Source organism: Equus asinus, chromosome 11, assembly GCF_041296235.1.
Source record: "Equus asinus isolate D_3611 breed Donkey chromosome 11, EquAss-T2T_v2, whole genome shotgun sequence".
Classification (NCBI taxonomy): Eukaryota; Metazoa; Chordata; class Mammalia; order Perissodactyla; family Equidae; genus Equus; species Equus asinus.
This window is the reverse complement of record NC_091800.1, coordinates 33,362,066-33,375,736: the sequence shown is the minus strand read 5'-3', so window position 1 is coordinate 33,375,736 and position 13,671 is coordinate 33,362,066. Positions and strand designations below refer to the sequence as shown.

The 13,671-nt window shown below is 43.8% G+C and overlaps 1 long non-coding RNA gene across 1 annotated transcript in view; it reads right to left on the bottom strand.

Annotated features, from left to right (window-relative positions):
• Positions 1-12,258, bottom strand: part of LOC123289764 (uncharacterized) — a 55,728-nt gene extending 43,470 nt beyond the window's left edge. The window contains exon 1 of the long non-coding RNA XR_006533906.2: positions 11,447-12,258. This is a non-coding gene — a long non-coding RNA (uncharacterized lncRNA). The remainder of the gene's footprint in view (positions 1-11,446) is intronic.
• Between the last annotated feature and the right edge of the window lie 1,413 nt (positions 12,259-13,671).

Here is a 13,671-nt window from a genome sequence, read left to right as displayed (position 1 = left end):
CAGTTACTCCAGCTGTGGGTGAGCACCCAGCATTTCTGCCTCAGATCTCTCCCTCTCTTCGGCCTCGTAAACAAATGTGGAGTGGTTTTAATCTAAGCTCACCGGTGGATGCACACAGAATTGAAGATGTGCCACTTCTGCTCTCTGATTCAGTTCCCTTTTTTGCTTTGGACAAGCTGAGTCCTCCCTGTATCATGTCACATGACCCTATGAGTGACAGTCAGGTTATGTGACACTTGTTGTGCTTTGCGATGTGGACAGAGGGGCCCTAGAGAAGGTGAAGGCCACACTTGAGCAGCACACTTCCTGTCCACTGAGAATGAAGGACAGAAGAATCTGCCTCGTTTTCCCCAGGCAAACAGAAGCCCTGGATAACATGTAGTGCCAAGAGACACGACCTGCTCTGCTCTGTAATCACAATAATCCATTGAGAGCTCACAGAGAATTTCCCACTCCATCGTTTCATCTGCTTATCACAATTTTGGACTTGCCTTCTTCTCCATCAAAATATCTGTGTGGATCACCTGTCACAAATCCCTGTGGCCTCCTATACTCACCTCTACCACCCACCTCCATGGTCACACATGGATTTTGTCATCAATGGAAACTGCTTCACTTTCAAAACCGTTAATTCCAGCATCCTACTCCAAGGCGACAAACTCTTCTCCATCGAACTCCTATGTTCATTGACTCCCTCTAGGATCATTTTTCAACCTCATTGAGACCTCCAGTTCATTGGACCCTGGGAATGCTTTCCTTTCTTCACTTCCTTCATAATCTACCTAGGATTACAGCCCGTCATGTCAGCAACCCTCTGCCAAGGTCCTTAACTGCCTTACCACTCTCTCTTTTTATCATTCCCAATTTGCAAAAGCCCCAGTGTTTGCAAATGGAGTGTTATTGGCATTTTAGGGAAGACAGCTGTCTGTCGTGTAGGGCTGCTATTCATAACAAGGTGTTTAGAATCCTATCACCCTGGCACTACGTCTCAACAGAATGCCCAGTCGTTGTAACAGTGAAAATGCCCTACACCTCCCAAACACCCCCCTGCCTCCAGTCTAGGACCGTGGAAGACAGTAACCCACCTCACCCCAATTCCCTGGGCTACTGTGGTACGGGCAGAGATAGCTCTAAGGGTAGGGAGATGTAGCAGTCAGGATTCCACTAGAGAAATAGAACCAGTGGGAGATATATATTAAGAGATTTAATACAAGAAATTGGCTTTTGTGATGTAGGCGCTGTCTATGCAAGTCTGAAATCCAGAAGGCAAGCCGTCAGGAAGGATAGGCTGGAACCTTCCAGCAGAAGCTGATGCTGCTGTCCACAGGCAGAATTTCTTCTTCAGAGAAACCCGAGTTCTGCTCTTAAGGTCTTTCAACTGATTGAATCCGGCCCACCCAGATTATCTAGGATAATCTTCTTTACTTTAAGAAGATTTACTGAGCATAGACTTTAGTCATCTCTACAAAATACCTGCACAATACCTAGATTAGTGTTTGACTGAATAACTAGGGACTCTAGCCTAGCCAAGTTGACACACAAAACTGACCATCACAGGAGACCGTATACTTTACCATCCAAACTGGTAAATTGAGAATGAAAGGAAGAGCAATTCATAATAATGCCAGGACAAGCATAAACTGAGATGGTCACAAGCAAATTGGAACATATGGCCACCATATCTATGGGATGCCTAAATCTGCCTTACAAAGTTCCCCTGTGCCTTAATAAGGCTCAGGAAACAACCACATATTTTCCCACATGGTGGAAAATGTTGAAGCCATTCTAGATGAGCTCGCAGACCCAGAAGGGCCTCAAGCTCAAGACAAAGGAGACTGCAGCAGAAAGCAGATCGAAAGCCTAGGGGGATTATAGACACCTCAGACAGTAGCTGCTCCTGCTTAGCTTCTTCCCAGTTCATGTGACCTAAACGGCTCTCAACAAAGTTAATAATGGCCTCTGTATAACTAGGAAGGAGCAGCATTTGGTAGTGGTTTAGGATATGGGGCCTGAGTCACATCCCCTCAGTTCAAATTACCTACTCTGTGACTTTGGGCAAGTTACATAAGCTCTCCGTGTCTCAGTTTCCTAATTTGGAAAGTGGAGATGGTGAGTTACCCATAAAGGTGTTTGTGGTTCCCACTAATGTTACCTTTCATCCCCATTACGGACACATTTAGTCTTCATCCTGCCTCACTTGCCAGCAGCATTTCACCCTGTTAACCATACTCTCCCCCTTAAAACACTCTCATATCCCTGCTTTCATGAAATAATTCTGTCCTGACTTTCTTCCTAACTCTCTGGTCACTTCCTCTCAATCCACACTTTCTTCCCAAGCAATCTCATCCACACTCGTAAATTCGATAACCGTCTTCTGACTCTCAAATTCCTATCTCCAAGTCAGACCTCACTGCCAAGCTTCAGACTCATTTCTACCTACTTATTCAACCCTGTCTCTTGGATGTCTCAAAAGTTCTTAAATTCAACATGCCTAAGACTGAATTATGATCTTCTCCGCTAAAAAACTAGGCTCTCCTCCATGATTCTCCATCTCAGAAAATGCCACCATCATCCCTGCCATCCCGCTAATCAGAAACCAAGGAAGCGGTCCTCTCCATCACCCCCTCCATCCGATCAACCTCCCAGTTCAGTCCATTTCAGCTCCTAAATACGTGAGAGATCTCAAATGCTTCCAGGCCTCACTGTCCCCTCTACCGCCAGCCTGGGCCAACATTCTATTGTGTTGTGTCTTGACTATCGCAATGCCTCTGACTGGTCTCTCCATATCCACCCCGGCTCCCCTCTAATTCATCCTCATTCGTGGGCCTGATATACACACACACACACGTGCATACCTGCATACACACATGCATACCTGCATACACACATGCATGCAAAACATATACATATACACACACTCGTGCACAGAGTTTTAAAATCTTTTGTCGCCTCCCATTGCTGTTAGGATAAACGGCAAAATCCTTCTATAGGCTGCAAATCCCTGCCTGGTCTGGCTCCAGCCTGATTTCCCGGTCTCCTGTCATATCACCCTTCCCGCATTCCCTCAGCTCCAGCTGTGTAGACAGTTTTTTCAGTCCCTTGACTGAAATGGACCCTGTGCCGTCCCACCCCAGGGTCTTTGCACATGCTGTTTCTTCTGTTGGGAACACACTAATCCCAGACTTAACTGTGGTATCTTTCTGATCCAGCATCAAATTTCTTTTCCTCAGGGAACCCTTCGCTAAACCGTTTTCCCAATGCATCCTCTCTCCACCCTTCATCTAGATCATTTCCCTTGTTACACTCTCTCACAGAACCATGCTCTTGGCCCTCAGGGAGTGCATCAGTTTGGAGTTACGCGTTCGATAGTGTGATGACTTGACTGTCTCCCTCACTGTACTGTAAACTCCACAAGAGCAGGGTCCATGCCTCACTTTGCCTTCCACCCAATGCCTATCAGATAGCAGGTGAATAAACAAAGGAGTGAAAATGAATGGATGAATGAACAGCCCTGAGAAGTAGGTCCCAACCACGGCCATTTTAGACTTAGGAAACTGAGCTGGACATGAGGAGGTGAAGTGACTTGCCAGTGATCACACAGCTAAGAAGCAGCAAAGCCAAAACTTGAACCCTGTTCTTCTGATGCCAAATCAAATACAATATCTTTGTCACTGCACAGAGTATTACTTTTTCTGAGAGGCTGGTGGTGTATGACTAACAGTAGAGAAAGAGAAACACCAAAAGAGGTTTTTTCTCTCTGAAAATAAAAGTTCTAGACTTGAACACTGAATTTGTAGCAATCCACTCAATAAAAGAATATCCTTCTAAGAGGCAGTAATAAAGGCTCAAAAGGATTCTTTCACTAAACAGCAATGCCTCCTTTCTTGACTTAAAAATAGCCCCTCTCCTTGGCAGGTCGGGATCCGTTTCTCTGTAGTCCCTTGCTTCAATTCCCTCAAAGCTTATCTGAGTGGAGCTCCTCCATTGACTTCAAAAAGAACTTTGAGCTTCCATTAGCCACAGGGGGCAGGAACAGAATGAGAAATGGGTGCTTGGTCCTGGGACAGGCACGGGCTGCCAGGAGAGCTGTGTGGGGAGGGCAGACTTTGAGCTTCCTTGAGCGGCTTGGTCAACTCTGCCTGGGCCTTTTCTGAGCGGAGAATGACATCAGAGTTACCATATGACCATCCAGAAGGTGATGGGGTGATTTCCCAGCCACTGTCTCCTAGAAATGGGAAGGGGTGGGACTTATTTGTGGAAAGAACAGATCATCTGATGGTTTACAAATGTAGCGTAGATAGAAAGAACAACGGCAAAGAAATCAGGAGACCATCAGTCCAGTCCTGGCTCTACCACTAACTCTTGGAGTGGCCTTGGACAAACCTGTTCTGCTCTTGGGATGTTAGTTTTCTCTTTGATAAAATGAAGGCATTGGGACAGGATGGCCTCCAAGACCCCTCTTCTGTTATACCTAATGTCTGCTCTCACGTAGAGGGTTAGAAATATCATTTCTTTAGGCTTCAGAAAAGGGCATTGATATCAAAATAAATTGTTGAATTATTAAGAATTGAAATATTTCTGTTGCTTCTGGGTGAGTTGGAAACTTTCTAAAACTATCACAGATCTTGATATTTTGCATTCATGGAAAATGGGGAAATATGAAATATAGACTTCAAATCCCATTTATATTTTTCTCCCAACTTTCTTCTCAGAAAAAGAACTTAAGAGAACAAAGATATGGAAAACATGAAGAGTCACCTTCAAGGTGGGCAGACAACAAGAGAACATGGATGCTGATACTGACCAGCCAGTCCTCGAAGAGGCGAGCCCTTCCAGAAACCCTGGGCTGGGAAACAATTTGCCTGTGGATAGCAAGCCTCCAGGCTTTGAGCCCCATTTGCCTACCTTTCTGTGAAATGCTCTGGTAGATTGCAAGCCACTTGACTCTAGGGCTGGCATCTTATTCCACTTTGCATCTCTGAAAGAGGACTGCCTTACAAACAAAGTTGGGGCTCAATATTGTTCATAATGTCACCAAAGTAATATTTCTGAGCACAAATCTAATCATGGCACTTCTTGACATAAAATCCTCTGGTGATCCCCCCACCTCTCTCCAGAGAGAGTACCTGGGCATATGTACTCCGTACCCATTTCACAACTTCCCTGATGAAAGGAATCACTTGGGGAACTTGTTACCAAAAAAATATTCCCCCCAAAATTGCCAGACCCTCTGAGTAAGAATCTCCAGAGAATAGGCCTGGAGATCTGTTTTTGCTCATGTTTCATTATTTGTTTTCTTAATAAATCCTCTACTCTCCAACATGGCTCTTTCACCATCAAGAAAAGCTGGATACTGCTTCCCTGAGAGATAAGGATAAGGAGCTGATTGCAATATCATTTTTCATAGCACAAAACTGGAAACAACCAATATCCCTACCAATAAGGGAACAGATAAATAAAATGTAGTATTTATAAAATGGGATTCTATGCAACAGTTACAATGAATGAACTTGATCTATCAACAGGGATAGAGCTCAAAAACAAAGTTGAGGGGAGAAAAAATCAAGATGTAGGATGATGTGTTATAGTATAATACTTATGTGTGTAAAATGTGCATTAAACGATCTGAAAGGGTAAATATCGAGTGAACAATCATTGTCTTGGGGAAAGGGTGTAGAGAAAGGAATTAGGTAGGAGGTGTTGGTTAAGGGGGCTTTAAATGTACCTGTAGTGTTTGAGTTCATTTTCAAAAGGCTAGAAGAAATATGGTTAAATGCTAACCTGATCTAACCCTGTTAGATCCTTTGGATGAATAAGAAATGAAGTGGAACATTCAGCCAGGTCCCTATAAGCAAGACTTATCTGCATAGATACACATCAAGTGCCAATTAAAAGAAACAAAGCTATTTCAGGGATATGAACGCCACTTTTCCTTAGCTCTTTGTGCATCAGATAAGAAAAAGGTAAGAGAAGGATGATGTTGCCATCTTCAAACGTGGAAGGCTTTGAATGGAAAATTGAGAATAACTGCTCCATTTCCACCAAGCACTGAGATAATGAGCTTAAATTGTAGCCGGAAAGATACTGATTAGATATTGAAAAAAATAAGAGTAATGTACTATAGTGGGAAAGAACAAGGTTTTGGAGTCAGACAGACCTAGCAACAAATTCTAACACTTCTCCTCGATGGCTGCTTAACTTTGACACATTATTTCATCCCTCAGAGCCTCAGGGTCCGCATTTCCAGAATGGACATAACAACACCTACCTTACATGTCACTGTGAGCATTCAAAGGCATAAGATGTAAAGCCCTTGGCACATAGTAGTTACTTCCCCTGGATCGTCATAGAACTTAAACAGGAAATTCCTCTCCCACATCTTCTGAGGTTAGATTGCACAATAGTTCTCTAGGAGAAATCTTAGCTTGGAGCAGGAGGAAGGATTCCAGAAACTTCAGAGAACTGTTTGATCCTTCACATCTATCACATCATAGAGCCCCAAGGGCTACTCAGGGAAAAGGATCTTAAACTCCCTCTGTAGGAGTTAGACCATCTAGAACAACGAGCTCACGATTTGAGGTATGTGATGTTTTTGTGGCTGAGTATTCTGCACTGGTGTTTTTCTTTCATGTCTTTAAAAAGAGATGTCACTTGTGGTCCTGATAACAGCCTAGGCTAAACTGTTTAGCATTTTCATTTTAAAAGGTGATACTTAAATTGTCTTTTTAAACCTTCATTGTAAAACGGTGATAGTTAAACTGTCTCTCTTCATCCCTAACATCAACACCTTCCAGCTCCCGCCTGGATAATAGGATTGGGGATTGTGCTCCCATCGCATTTCTCCTTCACCTCTTCTCCCAAGCAAGAAATGAGGACTTACTCAAGACTCTGAGGTTCCTTTCTGTTCCAATCCATTCATGCTAAGCCCTAGAAGAGATCCTGACCTGATTCTAGCAGCTTCCATTTATAATGAGATCAGCCTTGACTTTGGCCTACTCTAAATGGAGAATATATTTCTTGGACGATAAGATTATAATTCACCCCTGATTTGAAAAACACATGATCCAGGATTAACAGATCCAGCAGAGCTAGCCTAAAAGGTTCGATTCAAATCCCACAGTGCAGCCCTCCCCGACCTCCACTCCCTCCTGCCCTCTCTTCCTCCCTTTCTCCTCTCCCAACTCCCCTCACCTGTCCCTAGTGGAATGACAAAGAAGTGTCTTTTCCAGAACTCCTGACAATATGTTCCATAATTAATGCAGCCCTTCCCATGGACTCATGGCACTATTCACACTTGGCTTCTCCAGGAGTGACAGAGAAGGCGGTTATTTCCTTCATAAGATGTGACAGGGTTCAATACATAATGAACAAAATGTCATAATAGCTCGATAAAGGCACTTTGTAAAATACATGGAACAAGTAATTTAAAAAAAAAAACTCTAAATGAAGATCCAATTCCAAAGGGAAGAATGCCTTTGGGTTTTTCAACAAAGCAAAATATTCCAAAATTCAATTGTTTAATAGGGCTTTCCCCACAGCACTAGCACATATTAATTCTCATTTCAAGGCAGCATGTTTATTTTAGTTCCAGCCTACTTTCAATGGTAGGTAATTAGGAAAACTAAAAGTGCATATCTTATTGCTTAATTTAGAGTCTACCACTGTGTTTCTAGTCCTTTCCTGGGATGTGTTTTAATGATACAGAACGATGAAAGATTTTTATTCAACTTTAACTGCTTGAGAAAGGCAGTGAATAAAAGTCAGGTTATACATTCTGATTTTTAAAAGAAACCTCATCCTATTATTTTAAACTCCAGCTTTTATACATGCAAGCTAAGCTCTTGTGTAATATACTGCACCAGAAGTTCTCAGAGCGCCCCAAGTCATTGCTCCCGTTGTTTCTCTGAAGTCTGGACACTTGTCACATGATTCCCACCATCATCACCAATAACAATCGTCTTGGGTGGCCCTCGGGTAGCCACAGGTATTTACAGAGTATCTTTCTATCTAAAGAGGGGTAAGAATCCACATCAAGAACAAGAACAATTGTATAGAATCACAAACTCGCAATGTTGGCAGAGACCTGGGGCAGAACCATCCAATAGAAATACAGTGCAAGCCCCATATGTAATTTTACATTTTCTAGTAGCCACATTTTTTAAAAAACATGAAGTCAATTTTAACAATGTATTTTATTTAACCCAATATTTGCAAAATATTATTTCAATGTGTAATTAATATAAAAATTATGAATGAAATATTTCACACTCTTTTTTCATGCTAAGTCTTCAAAATCTGACGAGTATTTCACACTTACCACCTCAATTCGGCTGCTAAATTTTTAGTGATTAAGGTGAAATATAGTCCTACCAAAACAATGAAATATGTTTAACAGAAAAGATATTTTATACTGCTTTGGTTTTTAAATTTAAATTTTTTCCCTCCAGCTTTATAGAGGTAAAATTGGCAAATAAAATTGTATATATTTAAAGTGTATGACATGATGATTTGATATACATATACATTGTGAAATTATTACCACAATCAAGTTAATTAGCACATTCATCACATCACATAGTCACCTTTTCTTTTTTGGTGAGAATCTTTAAGACCTACTCTCTTAGCAAATTCCAAGTATACAATACAGTATAATTAACTATGTCATCATGCTATACATTAGGTCCCCAGAACTTATTCATCTTATAACTGAAAGTTTGTACCCTTTGACCATCATCTTTTGACTTGCCACACCTCCCAGCCCCTGGCAATCACCATCTACCCTATTTCTATAAGTTTAACCTTTTTTTGTTGATTCCACATGTAAGAGAGATCATACAGTATTTGTCTCACTCCATCTGGCTTATTTCACTTAGCATAATGCCCTCCAGGTTTGTTCAGTTGTCGCAAACGGCAACATTTTCTTCTTTTTTATGGCTGAATAATATTCCATTCTGTGTATGTATATATATATATGTATTACATCTTCTTTATCCTTTCACCTGTCACAGACACTTAGGTTGTTTCCATATCTTGGCTATTGTGAATAATGCTGCAGTGAACATGGGAGTGCCAATATAGCTATTCAAGATACTGATTTTGTTTCCTTCAGATATGTACCCTTAATTAAAGTTAAAAATTCAGTTCCTCAGTTGCACTAGCCACATTTCTAGTACTCAGTGGCCACATGTGACTAGGCTATCATATTGGATAGTACAGCCTTAGAGAGCTTATAATCCAGGGCCACACAGTGTAGGAATCTTGACCAAGATGCCACCAGGCTCTGAACCCTGCCAGCAATGAGGCCCCCACTCCTCCCGCAAAGTGGTCCAGCCAGTTGTCAGCTCAGGTGGTTAGAAAATTCTCTCTTATGTTGCACTGAAAACTGCTGCCTTGTCATTTCCATCTTCAGATCCCAGCTCTGTTTTCCACCAAGTCTGTCCCCTCCCTGAGGGGTGATGGGAGAAGTCCACACTGCCTCCAGAGGCCAGACACTCCCAGAGTGGGTTCCTGAGGTCTCCTCCCTACAGACCACATCTGTCCACCCAAAGGGCATCACGTCCATTTAAGAGGAGTCAGGCTCTTCGAGAAAGCCATCTTTCCCACCTCTGTCCCCTTGATCAGGACAGAGGGGAGGGTGGACAAGAAGAGCAGTTAATAACGGCTTCTCCCTGAGGCAAAGTGGCTCTGCTCTTTCTCGGCTCACGCCATAAAATGCAGCTGCAGAGCAGTGACCCTAAACGCTGCAGCAAAAGAGCCTACATAAAACTGAGCACTTGGTAGCTGTCACTGGGAGATTTTTCAGAGGAAGTACTTTTGGAGGAAAGATGAGCAGAGTAGGCAAAACAGTTAAACTTTAATACATATATAAATATTAGTTTTTCATAAATGGGGCCAAATGATAAATGCTGTTATCATGGATGCCTTACCCCACCTCACAACAGCATCCTCACCCCCTTCTCAGCCCCACTCCTGTAAATCATTTAAAGAACTCAGCATGTGTCCTAGATTTTCCTCCGTACTTATGTAATCCAGCACAGCCCTTCCTGTACAGACGTGCAGAGTTTGGGCTGCTTGTCATGGTTTGTTTTACAAAATTGAGATCTTCTAACACACACTTTCCTGCACCTTGTTTTTCTCCCTTAACCCCCTCTCAGCCATGTGGAAAAGCCAAGCCTTCTCTGTACTCTACACTGAGCCCAGTTCTGCCCCCAGATCGGTGGGCTGGCAGGAGACAAAGAGCAAGATTACTGGCAGGTGTGCGCCTGTCAGCCAGATGCATGCACACACACACACACATGCTCACACATGTGCATGAGCACACACGCACATATACTCATGCACACACAACCGCCAGCGCTCTGGTCAGTCCTAGCTGCCAGAGTAGGACTGGCTCACCCGGCAAAGCAGAGTTGAGACCGCAAGGACTCCCCAGGCCTCGACGTGGCTGGGAGTGATTCTGCAAGGGTCCGCCTGGTTGTCTTGGTGAATCGCGGGCAAGGAGAGTCCTCCCTCCCGCACCCTAGCTCACCACACCTTCCGCTTCAGTGCCCCTGACCTCCAGTGTTCTGTGTTACCAACAGGCACACACCTTCCCCCCGCCCCCAACAGTGGAGGAGCATCCAGGGAATCGAAACGCAAGCCAATAATTGTGAATGGAGTTCTTTACACCAGGTGTACCAAGTGGAAAGAAACAATTACGCAGCCGGATCCAGGGAGGAGCGCTCATTTATCTCGGGAAGCGTTCACTAGCTACCCATTACTTTGCTCACTTCCCTCCTCCCATCCCTGTCCTCCACCCAGGACCCAGGCAGCAGTGACACCCACAAAGGACCCAGATCTGTCCTTTAGCACCGTTTGTCATCAGGGAGGAAGTGGGAACTATGTTCCCCAAAATGTTTCATGCTTCAGTGCCTGAAGTACCACCGGAAATCATGGGGAAATGTTTCCTTCATCCATTTTTAATTGCTGCAAATTGTAACGACATTCTTTGGAAAATAAATACTTAACCACCTTAGATTTTTCAGGCCTGAGGAGGATGGTGACGTAAAGCTTTCAGTTAATAGCTTAGTTTATTCTGGTGTCATTTCTTTTATTTCCTTTCAGCTTGTTATTTATGGTTTAAATTTTTTGCACCCTGGTGCTTGGCCTGCTTTCCTCGGGAGAATAATTAAGAAAAAGAATTTAGATGTTCTGGCATTTTTTACCATTGGGCTGGAGGCAGCAGAAGTGTTTAGGGGGAGAGGGGACTAGGAGAGAAAGGAGCAAACGCTACTCAGTCACCACCAAAACCCCAAAATAAAATCCATTATTTCCCGAAAGTACATTAAGGTGTTATTTTTGGCATTTGGGATGGCACAACTTATTATTCTAACACTCACTGGATTCCGTTAGGCAAATAGCTAAACGACAGGACTCTTGTGTGAGGATAAATTACCATAGAGCTCACCTGTGACCACACGGTCCTATAATTGAAATGGGATCAAGATTCTCCAAAGTGTGTGTGCCCTAAAGCTGACCCGATCTTGTTACACGTCTGCGGGCCTGTAAGACAAATAGGATCAGAACAGAAGCCGAAATAAAAATGAAAAGAGCACTGCTCCTGTTACATAAAGAAGTGAGTGTTTAATTAGAGAGGGGGCCATGAATTGCAGCCTTCAAAATAAAACAGAGGGGAAATAAAATAATAAAACTTTCTCCATGAGTGACTCTTCCCACTCTTGAAGACAAAGATAATGAAACTGACAAATACACCTTGGAGGCCAGCTTCAAGAATTGAATCAATTTATTTAATAATTTAGGAATCACTGCCAGCCATCTCTCCCATTAAAACCTGAAGGGCCATTGTATTCTCTATTTCCTCGGTTCCTTTCCCTTCTCTTAGTTATGCCTCACTGGCTTTAATAAATAAGTAATACAGAGGAAAAAAAAAAAACACTTATCTGGAGCGCCTCGTCTTCGCCTTCACCCTGCAGGGCTCTCTGATTCTTTTCTACCTGGAAATAAATGGAGTCGGGAACAATCTTTTCTCCCATAAAGGCTGGGGCAGCAGGGTTAGACCCCTAAGTACGGTTGCAGCAGCCTGGGAGCCGAGAGCACTGCCCGAGACCAAGAAGAATTGCAGAATAAATAACACGTTAAGACAAGCTCAGAGAGGCAAGGGCTCATTCCAGAAACAGAATGTGTGCACACAGGCGACTTTCCAGCTAGCAAATGGCAGGAACCCACAGCACCTAGAAGGGGAATTCCAAAAGCATCAAAGTAAACCGTGATCATTTGTAGTTTATTGCTCAAAAGTGAGGGCTGCTGAACCCAGCCACAGTTATATTTCCTCAGATGCTTTGAAGAAAATGGGAAAGAGATTGCTATTATATGTTGGTCTCCGAAAGCAAACTTGCTGACCAGGCAGGACTGTGGCACCACTCCACTACAGTTCCTCTGCTCTCCCACTTTGGGGAAGCATGCTGCCCGCTCCCCTCCTCACCCAGAGGCCTCTGCCCACCTGGGGAAGGTGAGACCTCACTCCCTAAGAAGCCACCCAAATGATGGCACAGGAGCCACAACTGGCCGTTGACAGCGCTGGCTCCATCCACCACCAACACCGTCAGCCTCCAGGAGAAAACCCAAGCTCATAGACATGACCAACATCCACTTCCCAGCTTCTGCTTGAGCCCCTACAGGTCGCCTCTCAAGACCCCTCTTCCCACGCCAGCCATTTCTCCTATTTAGAGGTCCTTCTCCAGGCTATTGTGGGGTTACTCCCAATTGGAGAGCCTGCCCATTGATACTTCTACCGCTTCTCTAGCTAGGCTAATTCACTTTTTTGCCCCATACGATTTGGTTTAGGAGTCAGCCCTGATGGCCCAGTGGTTAAAGTTTGGTGCACTCCACTTTGGTGGCCTGGGTTTGGTTCCCAGGCATGGAACCACACCACTCGTCTGTCAGCAGCCATGCTGTGGCAGTGGCTCACATAGAAGAACTAGAAGGACTTCCAACTAGGATATACAACCATGCACTGGGGCTTTGGGGAGGGGGGGGGTGCACAGAGGGAGATTGGCAACAGATGTTACCTCAGGGCAAATCTTTCCTAGCAAAATAAAAGATTTGCTTTAGGCCTGAACTCCCCCAGAATTTCCCCACACCGATGCCCACAGCACCAAGAACATGCCTTTCTTGCCACTGATCACCTAATAGTGTAATTGTTCACATGCCTTCTTGGTTTTGTATCCCCATACTTAGCGTATGCTCCACACACACATTAGGTGCTTAACGAACTTGTGTTAACTGAATGTTGACAGAAGCTGAGTTGGCTCACAGCCCTAGTCTATGGCATAACTTGTGCATTTTTCAGTTGGGGTTAAGAGAAGGGGAGAGGAGGCTGAAGTGCTCTGTCTCCCCTGGAAACCAGCAGCCTGAGCCTTCACCCAGCAGCAGTGGTGCAGGTAATTTATCCCTGCCAGAAAAACACGGGCACCAAGCCATGTAGCAACTTCTCTCCTTCCACAAATTAACGATGATTCCGGTGTTAATTCCATAAATAATTCATGAAGTCAAATATAAGCCCCCCGCCAGCCATCCTGCACAGCTTCACTTGCAGGAGAAATTTAACACAAACCTGGAAGCCTCTTTGGTTTACAGTAAGTTCTGATATGGCCAAAGGCACGTTAAATTTAG